The 13,739-nt window shown below is 49.4% G+C and overlaps 1 pseudogene; it reads right to left on the bottom strand.

The window, feature by feature from the left end:
• Positions 1–6,317: 6,317 nt before the first annotated feature.
• On the bottom strand, positions 6,318–12,258 carry LOC135442017 (cTAGE family member 15-like; annotated as a pseudogene).
• Positions 12,259–13,739: the final 1,481 nt, after the last annotated feature.

Genomic DNA, 13,739 nt, shown 5'->3' with positions numbered 1-13,739 from the left:
ATTGATGGCCAATTGCTGCAAACCACTTGTAATAGAAGTCATCGTATTGTTGGTTTGATTGTAGGGGTTTTTTTTCCTTTATATTAGTTTTCTCATGTTGCCCACAAATAAATGTCTTTGTTTGTGCCATTTCTCATTTTGTTTCTGTCCAACTTCCCTGTGACCACAGACTTTGTCAATGAGGGGTTGCACTCTGGGTGACTTTAAAGGAAATAAAGGATCTCCCAGCCAAGTTTTCTGCAGAGATTCCCCATTTGTTGCCTTCTCTGGAGCTGCAGCAGCAATGTCTGTGTGCAGAGCTGGGGGCAGATCAGTGCTGGCCCAGCAGCTGTGCCCAGCAGCAGCAGCACTTGGTGTTGCCAGTGCTGCTGCCGTGGCCCTGCCCCGCTGCCCTGGTGGCCCTGGTGTTGCTGCAGGGCCTGAGTGCTCTCGGGGCCGGGCACAGCCCTGGGGGTGGCAGTGCCAGGGCTGCAGCAGGAACAGGCCAAGAATTATAAATAATTTGTAATATAAATAATTTTGATAGTTCTTTTGGATTTGTCCTTCTTTTCCCTTTGATTTAGTTTTTTATTATTGTCCACAAAGTAAAACCATTGTTTGTGCCATTTCTCATTTTGTTTCTCTGCACCTTCCCTGTGTCCACACACTGTGTCAATGAGGGGCTGTGTTCTTGGTGTCTTTAAACGAGCTAAATGATCTCCCAGCAAAGTTTTCTGCAGGGATCCCCTTGTGTTCCCAATTCTGGAGCTGCAGCAGCACTGTCTGAGTGCAGAGCGTGGGCCAGATCAGTGCTGAGTCCATCAGCTCTGATCCTGCTGGCCACATCATTCCTGATCCAGGCCAGGAGCCACTGGCTTTCTTGCCCACCTGGGCACACTGCTGGCTCATGTCCAGCCTGCTGTCCAACAGTGCCCCAAGTTCCTTTTCTGTCTGGCTGCTGTCCAGCCACTCTGTCCCCAGCCTGTAGTGCTGCAGGGGTTGTTGTGGTCAAAGTGAAGGACCCGGCACTTGGACTTGTTCAACCTCACCTTGTTGGATTTGGGCCCTGGATCTGGCCTGTTCAGGGCCCTGTGCAGAGCCCTCCTACCCTCCAGCAGATCAACATTCACACCCAGCTTAGTGCCATCTGCAAATTTGCTGATGCTGGACTTACTCTCCTCATGCAGATCATTAATGCAGATACTGAAATCCACGCTGGCTGGCTCTGACTCCTCAGCCATCCTGTGGGTGCCCTGTGATGGCACTCAAGGTGATCTGTTCCATAACCTTGCCAGGCACCCAGGTCAGGCTGACAGGCCTGGAGTTCCCCAGCTCCTCCTTCCAGCCCTTCTTCGGAATGGGCTCACACTGGAACATCCAGTCCTCTGGGACCTCCCTGCTGAGCCAGCACTGATGGTAAATGATGGAGAGCAGCTTGGGGAGCTCATCCACCAGCTCCCTCATCCCCCTAGGATGGATTCCATCTAGTCCCAGAGACACCTGTGAGCATCTGAGAGGATCAGCAGGTCAACAACTGCTTCCTTCTGGATTACAGGGGGCTGTTCTGCTCCCTGTGCCCATCCACCAGCTCAGGAGAACACTTGTCCTGAAGAAAACATGTGCTAATATTGAAAATTGAGAGAAACAAGGTGTTAAGTAGCTTAGCCTTTTCTTTATCTTTAGTTACTGTATTCTCCACTGCACCCAAAAAAAAAAGAGTAGATGTTCTCCTCATCCCATGTTTTGCTATTAATTTATTCGTAATAACATTTTTTATTATTTTTTACAGAAGTGGCCAGGTAATGCTCTAACTGAGCTTTCACTTCTCAACTTTTCTTTCTGCATCACCAAATAACATTCTTAAACACTTCCTAAGTTTCATGACCTTCTGTCAAAAGTTGCGTCCTCTTTTTTCCCCTGAGTTCCCATAAAAGCTCCATGGGCAGCCAGGCCAGTCATTTTCTTCACCAGCTCATCTTCTGCCACACTGGGACAGGCTGCTCCTTCCCCCTTAAGATTACTTTCTTGACATGAGTCCATGTTCCCAGTCCCCTTTCTTTTTAAGGGCTGTTTCTCTTTCAAAGAATCAGTACCTGATTTGGTACTCCCCAGTTCTGCATCCTAAACAGGTCAAAGTCTGCCCTTCCTAATTGCAGTGTGGAAGTTTGGTAGCTGCCCCTCCTTCTTTCACAGAACATTGAAAACTTGATTATTTCATGGTCCCTGTGCCCCAGACAGCCTCCGAGCCCTACATCTGCCACCAGCCCTTCTCTGTTTGTGAACAGCAGGAGACAGAGCTGTCCTTGGCAGTGGAAGTGTTACCAAAAATTCGGCAAAACAGAAAACTCCTTAACCCCAGTATAGCATTAAGAAGCAGCATTCTTTATTCAGATGGATGCACGGGGGATAGCTCCTCCCAAAGCCCTGCAGGCTGAGTGCAGGAAATTTTCTGTTTATACTCTGTATATTGCACACATATTCATTGATTTTCCTGGACTAAACTTACATATGATAATCATTTTGCCAAAATCATTAACATATTTCCCCTCCCCTTTACCCATGTGTTCTTCTCTTCTGGGGGTCTCTCTGGTGGTCGTGGACCCCAGTGTTCCAGTGGGCCAGGCTGAGCTGGCAGGAGGCTGGTAAACTTTTAGTTCCTCTTCTCACACAATGGGCATTGTGTGGTTTCCATAGGCCTGCGGTTTTGGGGAACAAGCTCCAGGTGTGAGCTCAGCTGGTGTAGATAACTGATCATCTGGTAACATGAGGTGACAAAGTGGGCTCTGACATCAGAGAGTGGAGGATAGGAGGTCATGGAGAAGCTACAGCATCATAAATTGCATTTATGACATCACAGAGCAAGCTGTGACAGCACAGGGCAGCAGTCTGACATCACAGAGCATATGATGATATCAGAGATTTGGCTGTAACATCAGAGACCAGTTGTGTGACATTAGAGAATGGGCTGTGACATCACAGAGTTGTCTGTGACATCAGAGACCATCTGTGTGACATTAGAGAATGGGCTGTGACATCACAGATTTAGCTGTAACATCAGAGACCAGTTGTGTGACATTAGAGAATGGGATGTGACATGACAGAGCAGGCTGTGGCATCACAGAGTGTTGCCGCCACTACAGGGGCTATGATGTGGTGTCCCAGGTCGAGCACAGCTCTGTGGCAGCACCCCTGCCACATGGGCCAAGACACGCTGACACCAATGTGGTGGACAGTGAAATGGCCTTTATTAACTGCCAACGGGGGTCATTTATAACAGGGGGTAACGGCAGGGCAAGGGTAAAGGGAGAGGGGTTAGGCATAATATCGCGAGATCTCCCAGATAACACGGTATCTTAAGCCCACATTTCCCTCCCCCCACCTTCATGACCTATTAAAAACATAGGAAATGGTAACGTTAAAACTGCCTAGTGGGACAGTAACAAACTTGTAACTGCCACAAAACAAACAACTTTTAACAAACTTGTGAGTGTAAATATTTAACAAATGAAAAGTTTAGCAATGTAACACACACAAAACATAACTATCTCTAACTGGTTTGGTAAAAAAAATATGAACTTATTTAAAACACAGGGCGATCAGTCATGGGGCTGATTGAACTTTGACTTCGGGCATTCTTGCAGGACTTGCTCAGCTTATGTGTTGTCATCACAGCACCAAACTGTCCTCCCAGAATCTGCAATCTATTTGACTTTAAAACCAGGGTGTTTTGGAGAGCCCAAGTCCAGACTCATGTTCTCCCCAAAACACCCTTTGGACCCTTGGCGCAGGAAAAGTTCTGGGTTGACGGGTATTCCATCTAAGTAGAGTCAGAACTTCGCCAGAGTTCCAACTCCGCCTGACGGATACCACTTGGGACAAGTGCTAAGCTCTTTTTCTCTTTCCCCCTGTTCTTCTTTGCACCAGCCTCTCACTGGGTTTTTTCACAACCCCGATGTAGTCTGCCATCGGGCTGCCTGATGACTCGGCACTGCCTTCTGGGAGTGGGGTATGCGGGCCATGGGGATGTCTGAGGGTCCAGTTCTGCAAAAGAAGCTTTTCAGATTTCGTTAGTCTTTGCCCTGAAGGTCTGGTTTTATTGATTTGAGTGGGCACCATGTGATTTTACTGTCTTTCTTTATGGCTGCGTACCCTCGCCCTGCAAGTACCAACCTCCAACCTGTTTTCCACTCTCCTAGTTAATTTTTCACTGTCATGTACAAAGTCTCTGTACTTCTGTCTCTCGGAGGTATTGGTGAATGTCTTCTTCATACTCCTCCACAGCCAGAGTTACAACAGCTTCCATGTGATCCTCTGGCTGGGACTGGAAGGATTTTCAAGGACAGTGGGAATATATTGTTCTATTCAGGAAACTGTATGCTAGACACATGTTGTTTGCAGCTTATATGGACTGCAAATGGTAAAACACTCTGCAAGCATTTACCCAGTGCTTCCATTACTCAGACAGCCTTGGTATTAGCTTGTCCTAGCTTGTGGATCTTCTTAGTTCTTCCACTCATCTGATTCAGAGGTCTAGTTTTACTACAATACGTTCACAGCAAGAATAGCAAAGAAACTGGAGTCCATACTGAGGTTCAGGTTACTGATTTTGTGTCAATGCTGGCAACAGCACAGCCCTGCCGAGCTGAACTCTCAGAGAGCAGTCTGGGTGGCTTCTGTAGCAGTACCTGAAATCAGTTCACTTGGGAGCTCCAAGTCCACCCTCTGCCTGCCTGGGCATGTCCCACTTTGTGCATTTGGGCCCCTACCTTCTGTCTAGGCAGTTCACAGATGTCTAAGGAAGTACCTAAATGCCTCCTAACCTTCCTGGGTGAACCATCAGGCATGTTCAGAATATGTCTGACACGCTGGACCAGGAAAATATAGAAGTAATTATTTATATTCAGAAGCAATTATTCACCATCCTTGTGGCAGCCAACCAGTTTGATCACCATCCTAGATACTCCCCTCCTTGAAGAGACTGAGTCTATAGCTCCTGGTGACAAATCCCTCTGGCTTGAGGTTAGATGTCTGAAGCTTTTCCACAGGAAATTACAAACAATTCACATTTTTTGAGTTAACATTCGTTGTTTCACCCTCTTGCTGCTTCTTGGCTGTTTTCTTTCCTCCAGGAACTTCACTGATGGGCACAGGGCTGACAGGTGGGAGAGGTTAAGCTCAGCAGGCTCACGTGGAAAGAGTTAAATGGCTTCAGCTGGATCATGTGTGCCTCTGGGAAAAGAATCTGATTGAGTCAAGCTGAAAATACTCTTGCTGGGAGCACTGGGTGGTCAGGGCTCCAACTGCTTGACTGAACCACTGTTGTGAGGAGCAAAGGTGGGCAGGGCTCATCTTCATCCACAAAGTCACTACAGGGTGGACTCAGCAGGTTTCTTTGTTTTCTCCACATCACTGAGATTTGTGAAATGTTTGCATCCAGGCTATTTTCCTATTCCTTGTTCTGTCTGATTAACACACGATGCATTTTACTCTGGTGGACACCAGCCATGAGGTGGCTTTCCACAGCAGCTGGACTACTTCACAAAGAGAGAGAAGGATTTGTGCTACCACAGGGAAAACAAAGGAGGAAAGTGCACCTCTATCTGCTAACACAGAGAGTGATTACCCATAAAGTCTTAGACTCTCCTTTAAGGACTACAAGTCATACATATTTACATAATCTGTATTTCATTAGCATCTAGAGTTCCTAACAGGGTTGATCTCTAATATTCTAGTCAAGGTATTCATTTGTTGAGGGTCAGTCCCTAAGAGTTCACAATTTAAAAAAGAAAACACAGCAGTCAGGGAAGGACGGAGGTCTTACAATGTATATGTGTTCAAACCATTATCCCTTTTCCATTTTGTGCGAATTTCACTTATATTTATATGGCTTTGTCTCTCCCATTTTGTGGTGAGCTGAAGGGCTCTGTACACACCAGAACAACCAAAATTTTTCTAATATCTACCATCATGCAGGTATTATTTCTGAAGGGCATTACAATGATACTCATGACATACTGAAACTATTCTTTGTGTCAACAAAAACAGACTCTAAATGAGGTGCATAAACTGAGCCATGTTACATTTTGCATTTTAAAGATTTACAGTGCTAAGCATGCAAACTATCCTAGATCTGCAAAGAGCACTAAAACTTGGTTCTGTTTGTGGACTATGTTCTGAAGATGTTTGCCCATCTGTTTTATCAAAAGACTGAACATTTTAAGCTCGTAGTTCTGCTGGTCCAGAAAGTCTTGCAGTATTTGGAGGATTAGGGAAAAGTCTTCCTTGTCTCCGAGCTGGATGAGCTGGATCAGCATAAGCCTCACCTGGTGGAGGCAGAATTATCCTGTGTTCTCTTTCCCAAGGAGGAGACAGGGATCCAGCATCTGATGGTGGTTGTGGGGATCAGTTAATCTATCAGAATTCAGCTCTCCTCTTTCACTTCCAGCTTCGTACATGGCAGCTGGTCCTCTGCATCCTCTTCCTCGTCCTCCACCTGAAAGCATAGGTGAAAGCCTTAAAGGACCTTCCAATAAAGTTGGAGCAGTTTCAGCTGCTCGGGCTGTCAGCCAATTATCATGAGCTTTTTTCTTATGTGAAGTAATCTGATTCTCATAAGAACAAATGGTTCTCTCCAGCTCTTCTTCCAGGTCCTTTGCTCGCTCTCTGTAGCTGTTAAGTTCTTCAGCAGCATGAATAATTTTTTCATCTACTTTAGAAAGCTTTTCTTCCTTCTGTAGACGGTCCCTCTCTTCTAATGTCAACTTCCTGCGTAGTTTCATTTCATTTTCTTGATAAAGCTCAGTCATTAAGTTTCTGCTGAAGATTATGAACTTCACTTTCAAAAGATTCATTCTCAGACTGCAAGGAAGCTTGCTGGCTTTGGACGGTTTCTATGCATTGCATAAGTTCTTCTTTAGCTTTATTTTCATCAGACAGTTTTGAATGCACTTGGTCTCTTTCTGCTTCCATGGTCTTTAAACAAGCATTTAACTTTGCAGCATAGATCAATTTTTTTACAGTTCATTTTTGCTCATCATCTAAGTGCTCTCCGTTCTCTGTTTCCCCCTTTATATCTGTGTCCCAGTGGTTGTCTTCAGTGTCACCATCTTCCTGTATTCCTGAACTCCAGTCTTTCATGTTCAGTATATATTGTGTCAGTGACTTGATTTGGCTCTCTATTTTTCAAAACTTCTTCTACATCTGTTTTAGAAGACCCAAACATCTTTGTTTGTTCATTTAGTTCACTAAATCGTTCACCCCATCCTTCAGCTTCTTGTAAAAGTTGTTTCTCACTTTCCTGGAGATGGCTGTTTTCATCTACTGCATCTTGAACAGATGTCTTGAGTCTCTCAGTACTAATCTGATACACTTTTAGGGTGGACTTGGCCTCATCAATTTGTGACTGGATAGATTTTTTTCATTCTCTAAAGACTCCACTTTCTCCTGAATTTCAGCCACCAATGTATCATTTCCCGACTGCTTCGATTTTTCTTCTTCCAGTTCATGAAGGGGGTTTGTTCCTTGACCCAAACAGGAGGACTGTGGTGGCTACCCTTATGTGCCCTCACTCCTTCTTCCCCTGTATCAGAAGAGCCAGAATAAGAATCGGGATCAGCAGCGGACTGCTCAGGAAACCACTCATCCCAGTCCGAGTCAGTCCCAAAACTCGACTGACTGGTGACTTCCAGGTTCCCGAACCTTCCTTCTGCCTTAGCCCCGGGCCGCTCTCTGCCTCTAAACTCGCCCCGCCTCCTGCTGTAACGCGATCTCCGACTGAACACACTCAGCAACGTCAGCTTTCCCTCCGTGCTCCTTCCCTCTGTAGTGCCCGCGCATGCCTGCGTTAACTTGCAGCCCTCCACTATCTCCGCCGATCGCGGCGGCGGCCGCGTCCATGTTCTCCCCTTTCAAGGGCTCACCGCTCCGCGGCGCGTAGGGTGCAGGCCCCGCCCAGGCCCCCTCGGAGCGGCGCCCTCCCCTTTTCGGGGGCCGGCCGCTCCGCGGCACGCAGGGCGGAGGCCCCGCCCAGGCTCCCTCGGAGCCCGAATCAATGGCGGCCCCGCTCCGCGCCCTTGGGCTAACGGCCCCGCACGGCACTTCTGAATCAACGGCTGCTGCTCGGGCTTCCTCCAGGAGCCCGTCCCAAAATGATCTTTTTTTTTTCTACCCGGGGGCGTTCCCGTGGCTGCAAATCATAACCCTCTGTGGACTCATAATCACCCACATCCTGATAGGGCCCCTCCCGCAAGCAGTCCTGGGCGGCCCCCCACTCTCCCCGCTCCTGCCCAACAGCCTGCTTAACACTGCCCCATAATTTAAAAATGACCTTAAAAAGGGACTCCATTCTCCCCCTCACTGGTCCCTCGGCTCGAGCCCTCCTCTTTCGCTAGCCTGGTGTGAGCCTTTCTCATGCGCCAATCACGACGCGAGCCTTCCTCTTCCGTCGGCTGCAGCGAGAGCTCTTCTCCTTCGCCGATTGCCCGGCGCGAAACTTCCTCCTCCACCGCCCCGACGTGAGCCTTCCTCCTTCGTCGGTCCTCTGGCGCGAGCCTTCCTCTTTCGCCGAACTCCCAATGGGGGATTTTCCCCCTTTCGTTGGTCCTCCGGGAGGGTCCTCCCCGTCGGAGGCAGTCCCGCTGCTCCGGTTGCCATTTCCTCGCCCAGGCGATTCCCGCTTCCGGCTTCAATCCCGGGTTCCCGGCACCGCTTGTTGCCGCCACTACAGGAGCTATGGTGTGGTGTCCCGGGTCAAGCACGGCTCTGTGGCAGCACCCCTGCCACACGGACCAAGACACACTGACACCAATGTGGTGGACAGTGAAATGGCCTTTATTAACTGCCAACAGGGGTCATTTATAACAGGGGGTTACGGCAGGACAACGGTAAAGGGAGAAGGGTTAGGCGTAATATCGCGAGATCTCCCAGATAACACGATATCTTAAGCCCACAACAGAGGGGCTGTGTGACATCCCAGCAGGGCTGTGTCAGGTCACTGGGTTGGTCACTCTGCCCCAGCTCCCCCTCACAGTTTCTCCCAACAAGTCAAATGCTGTCCATGCCCAGCAGGGTCCCTGTCCCCTGGGATCCCCCCGGCCCACCTGGAGCCACAGCCTCCACCAAAGGATGTTCCACAGGATCCACCCCAGAGCCTGAAGGGGACAAGGGGCCAGGGCTGTGTGACCAGGACACCAAGGACAGGGATTATCCAGGTCACTGTGGCCTGGTTTGGGTTCCCCAGGGCAGGAAAGATGTCTGGCAGCTGGAGCAGGGTCTGGGAAGGGCCTCCAAGGTGGGGCTGGAGCCCTTGGGCTGTGAGCAGAGGCTGAGGGAGCTGGGCTGGTCCAGCCTGGAGCAGGGAAGGCTGAGGGGCTCCTCATGCCAGCCTGGCAGTGCCAGCCAGGAGGCGATGGAAAACACAGAGCCAGGCTCTTCACCGGAGGGCCTGGGGGGAGACAAAAGGCAATGGATGGAAGGGGAAAGAGGGGAGATCAGCCAGGACAGGAGGAGATGAAAGGAATCAGGCTGGTTTCAGCATTTACTCAACACCAAAAGCAGCCTGACCCCATTCTCCATCCACCACTGTCAGCTTTGCAAATCAGGAATTGTTCAGGCAGTTTTATCCCACTTCCAGGCGAGCATCCTGATACAACAACTTAACTCTATATCTGTCACAGAACCACATTTTTCTAAAAATAATTTTAGTATGGAAATCACTTGTGGATGGTGGACATGTCAGACACTGCTGGGATGTTTGCACATAGCTCAGGGAAGAGCGTGATTGTTATTGAATTGTATCCGGTTCAACCATGGTCTGTTGGCCATGAAGAGAAACTTCCTGTGCCTCTGAGTCCCACCAGTTCCTGATCCCCAAAGGACACAAACTTGATGAGTTGTGGTTCCCACTCCAGTGGTGGCACCTACACCTCCCTCCATCCCCAGAGCAGAGCTCCCTTGTCCCAAAGAGTCCCTGGCAATGCAGGGATGAAGGAAACAGGACAGGCTGTGGGGATCAGAGGCAGGGCAGGGTAAGGGATTTGGGGTGGTTGTGAGCCCAGGGCAGGACGTGGCCCTTGGCCTTGGTGAACCTCATCCCATTGTCCTATGCCCATGGCTCCAGCCTGTCCAGATCCCTCTGCAGAGCTTCCTGCCCCCCCAGCACAGCCACACTGCCACCCAGCTTGGGCTCACCTGGGAACTGACTGAGGGTGCCCTCGATGGCCTCGTCCAGATCAGCAATAAAGAGATTTCACTGACCTGGCCCCAATACTGAGCCTTGGGGACACCTCTGGATGTGACTCCATTCCTCAGCTGCTCTGAGTGCCAGGGTTGGATGAGGGAAATGGTGGGGTGGGGGTAGGGACAAAGTGTGATTGATTGTCAGCCATGAAGGGTCTTGATTTTCATATCTATTCAGACCGCATGAGGAGGTGCTGGGGATCAATATCAACTGGGGATTGCTGATATCAGTTTAAAAAGGGGAAAAGAAAACTAAACACGACAAAACAATTCTCCTTTCATTGTTTTCAATATAGTAGATTGACTTTGAATACACTCCTGTAATCTCTCTTATTAACCACAGAAGTATTCAAGACTTGAATTATTCCCATGGGCTTGTCTTGTTTGGGTGTTTTGAAAAAATGTTTATGAGCCTTTGTCACTGAATTTCTGAACTGAAGAGCTCAAGAAAGAAGAGGCCTCTGGAGTAGTAAAATTCATCATTAGCAACCTCCAAGTGGCTGAGGATGCATCCCCATCAGAGCAGCAATGAACAGAAATGGGCACAGCTTTGTGGCTGCCCCAGCTTTGGCATGGGCCCTGGGCCTGGAGCAGGAGCAGCTCTTGAGGGCCCCAAGGCCGGGGCTCTTGTGCTGCCCTGGGCAGATGGGATGGCAGCAGGGGCTGCAGAGCTCTCAGCACCTCAGCCCGAGGGGAGCAGGGCAGCCAGGGAGCCTCCTTTGGCCTTGGCCAAGCACCTTCCCCCATGGCTGGGGCTGAGTCCTGTGGCAGCTGCAGCTGCTGCTGTGCCCTTGCCAGGGGCTGAGGCTGTGGGGCAGTGCCCAGAGCAGCCTGGCCTGAGCAGAGCTGTGGGGCCAGAGCCGGCTGGGCTGGGCTGGGGAGAGGCCCTTGGTGCTGCCCAGAGCTCAGGGCAGCTGGCAGAGCTTGCAGGGAGCTGGGCTGGGCTCAGAGAGCCATCAGTGAGCTCAGAGAAACCATCAGTGTCCATCTCAGCCTGGCTGAGCGTGCAGGGGCCAAGAAGAGCAGCCCAGGGTCCACACGTTCTCTGTGTGGGAGCTGAGCTTGTGAGCCCTTGATCCCTGCCAAGTGCTGGGGCTGCACCTCCAGCTCCAGAGGAGATGGGACAGATGGGAGCTGAGACAAATCATTCCTGCTGCATTTTTTCTTGTGTCTGCTTGTACTGGTGACCTGGATCCATATGTAGAGGAGGTGTTTTGTGTCAGATAACACTGGCAGAGTGAAAAGAATAATATTATATACCTGAAAATAATATTTCATGCATAATACACACTGAGGAAAAAAAGACACATATGATCAGAAAAGCAGCTGAGTTTTTCAGAGGAATCACAGAATCACAGAAGTTCTAGGCTGGAAGAGACCTGTAAGATCATCGAGTCCAACCCAGTTCTAACACCTCAACTAGATCATGGCACCAAGTGCCACATCCAGTCTTTTTTTAAACTCTTCGAGGGATGGTGACTCCACCACCTCCCTGGGTAGATGATTCCAGTATTTGACCACTCTTTCTGTAAAATACTTCCTCCTTAATTCTAGCTTGCATCTCCCTTGGCACATCTTGAGACTGTGTCCTCTTGTTCTGTCTGTTGTTGCCCAGAGAAAGAGACCGACCCCCAGCTCATCACAGCCACCCTTCAGGAAGTTGAAGAGGATGATAAGGTCACCTCTGAGTCTCCTTTTCTCCAGGCTGAACAACCCCATCTCCCTCAGTCATTATTCATACGGCTTGTGCCCCAAGCCCCTCACCAGCCTCGTTGCTCTCCTTTGGACACGCTCAAGCATCTCAACGTCCCTCCTAAACTGAGGGGCCCAGAACTGGATGCAATACTCAAGGTGTGGCCTCACCAGTGCCGAGTACAGGGGACCTCCCTTCTCCCACTGGCCACACCATTCCTGATACTGGCCAGGATTCCATTGGCCTTCTTGGCCACCACAGCACTCTGCTGGCTCATGTTCAGCCGACTGTCAACCAGTACCCCCAGGTCCCTTTCCACCTGAGCACTGTCCAGCCACACCGTCCCCAGCCTATAACGGTGCAGGGGGTTATTGTGGCCAAAGTGCAGGACTTGGCACTTGGACTTATTGAACTTCATCCCATTAGATTTTGCCCATACATCCAACCGTTCCAAATCCCTCTGCAAAGCCCTCCCTCCCTCTAACAGATCAACACATGCTCCCAGCTTAGTGTCATCTGCAAATTTGCTAATGAAAGACTCTAAACGCTCATCCACATCATCAATAAAAATATTAAACAGAACTGGCCCCAGCACAGACCCCTGAGGGACACGACTGGTGACTGGCCACCAGCTGGATGCAGCACCATTCACCACCACTCTCTGGGCTTGGCCATGCAGCCAGTTCCTAACCCAGCAAAGAGCGCTCCTGTCCAAGCCACGGGCTGTCAGCTTGTCTAGGAGTATGCTATGGGAGACAGTGTCAAAAGCCTTGTTGAAATCCAATCCCTGCATCCATTAGGCGGGTTACCTGGTCATAAAAGGTGACCAGGTTGGTTAAACATGACCTACCCCTCCTAAACCCATGCTAGCTGGGTCTGATACCCTGGCCATCCTGTAAATTCTGTGTGATGGCACTTAATATTACCTGTTCCATTATCTTGCCAGGTAGTGAGGTCAGGCTGACTGGTCTATAATTACCAGGATCCTCCTTTGCACCCTTTTTGTGAATGGGTATCACATTGGCCAGCTTCCAGTCATCCATAACCTCACCAGTGAGCCAGGACTGTTGGTAAGTGATGATGGAGAGTGGCTTTGCAATCTCATTTGCCAGCTCTCTCATTACCCTGGGGTGGATCCCGTCTGGTCCCATAGATTTATGAATATCTAAGCATTTCAGTTGTTGTATGACTGCCTCTTCTTGGATAATGGGGGGACCATTCTGCTCCCTGACACCATCAACCAGCCCAGGCAGGCAGGTGTCTTGAGGGCAAGTCATCTTCCCACTAAAAACTGAAGCAAAGTAGGCATTAAGCACTTCTGCCTCCTCCTCATCTGCAGATACTAAGTTCCCTCCTTTGTCCAATAAAGAACAATGGCTGGTCTTACCCTTCCTTGTAGTATTAATGTATTTGTAAAAACATTTTTTATTATCCTTTACAGAAATCACCATTCTAAGTTCAAACTGAGCTTTGGCCTGCCTATTTTTTTGTCTGCATGCTCTAGCAGCCTTTTTGAACACTTCCTTAGAGACCTGACCCTCTTTCCAACGCTGATACATCCTCTTTTTATTCCTAAGTTCCTCCAAAACCTCCTTGCCCAGCCAGGCTGGATATTTACCCCATTGACTGATCTTTTGGCACACAGGGACAGTCTGTACTTGTCACATTTCTTGACACAATCTTCTGCCACATTTCCCCAGCACAGGCACTCCTGTGTGCACACAGACACAAAGAGTCAGTGCCAAGCACCTGTGAGAAATTTCCCTGAGGGCAGGCAATGCTCCCTGTGGATGCTTTGGCATCTCCCCAGCGGACAAAGCGTTGAGCCTGG

The sequence above is a fragment of the Zonotrichia leucophrys genome, unplaced genomic scaffold (assembly GCF_028769735.1).
Source record: "Zonotrichia leucophrys gambelii isolate GWCS_2022_RI unplaced genomic scaffold, RI_Zleu_2.0 Scaffold_854_20872, whole genome shotgun sequence".
NCBI lineage: Eukaryota > Metazoa > Chordata > Aves > Passeriformes > Passerellidae > Zonotrichia > Zonotrichia leucophrys.
The sequence above is the reverse complement of the archived record's forward strand: the minus strand, read 5'-3'. Positions and strand labels throughout refer to the sequence as shown.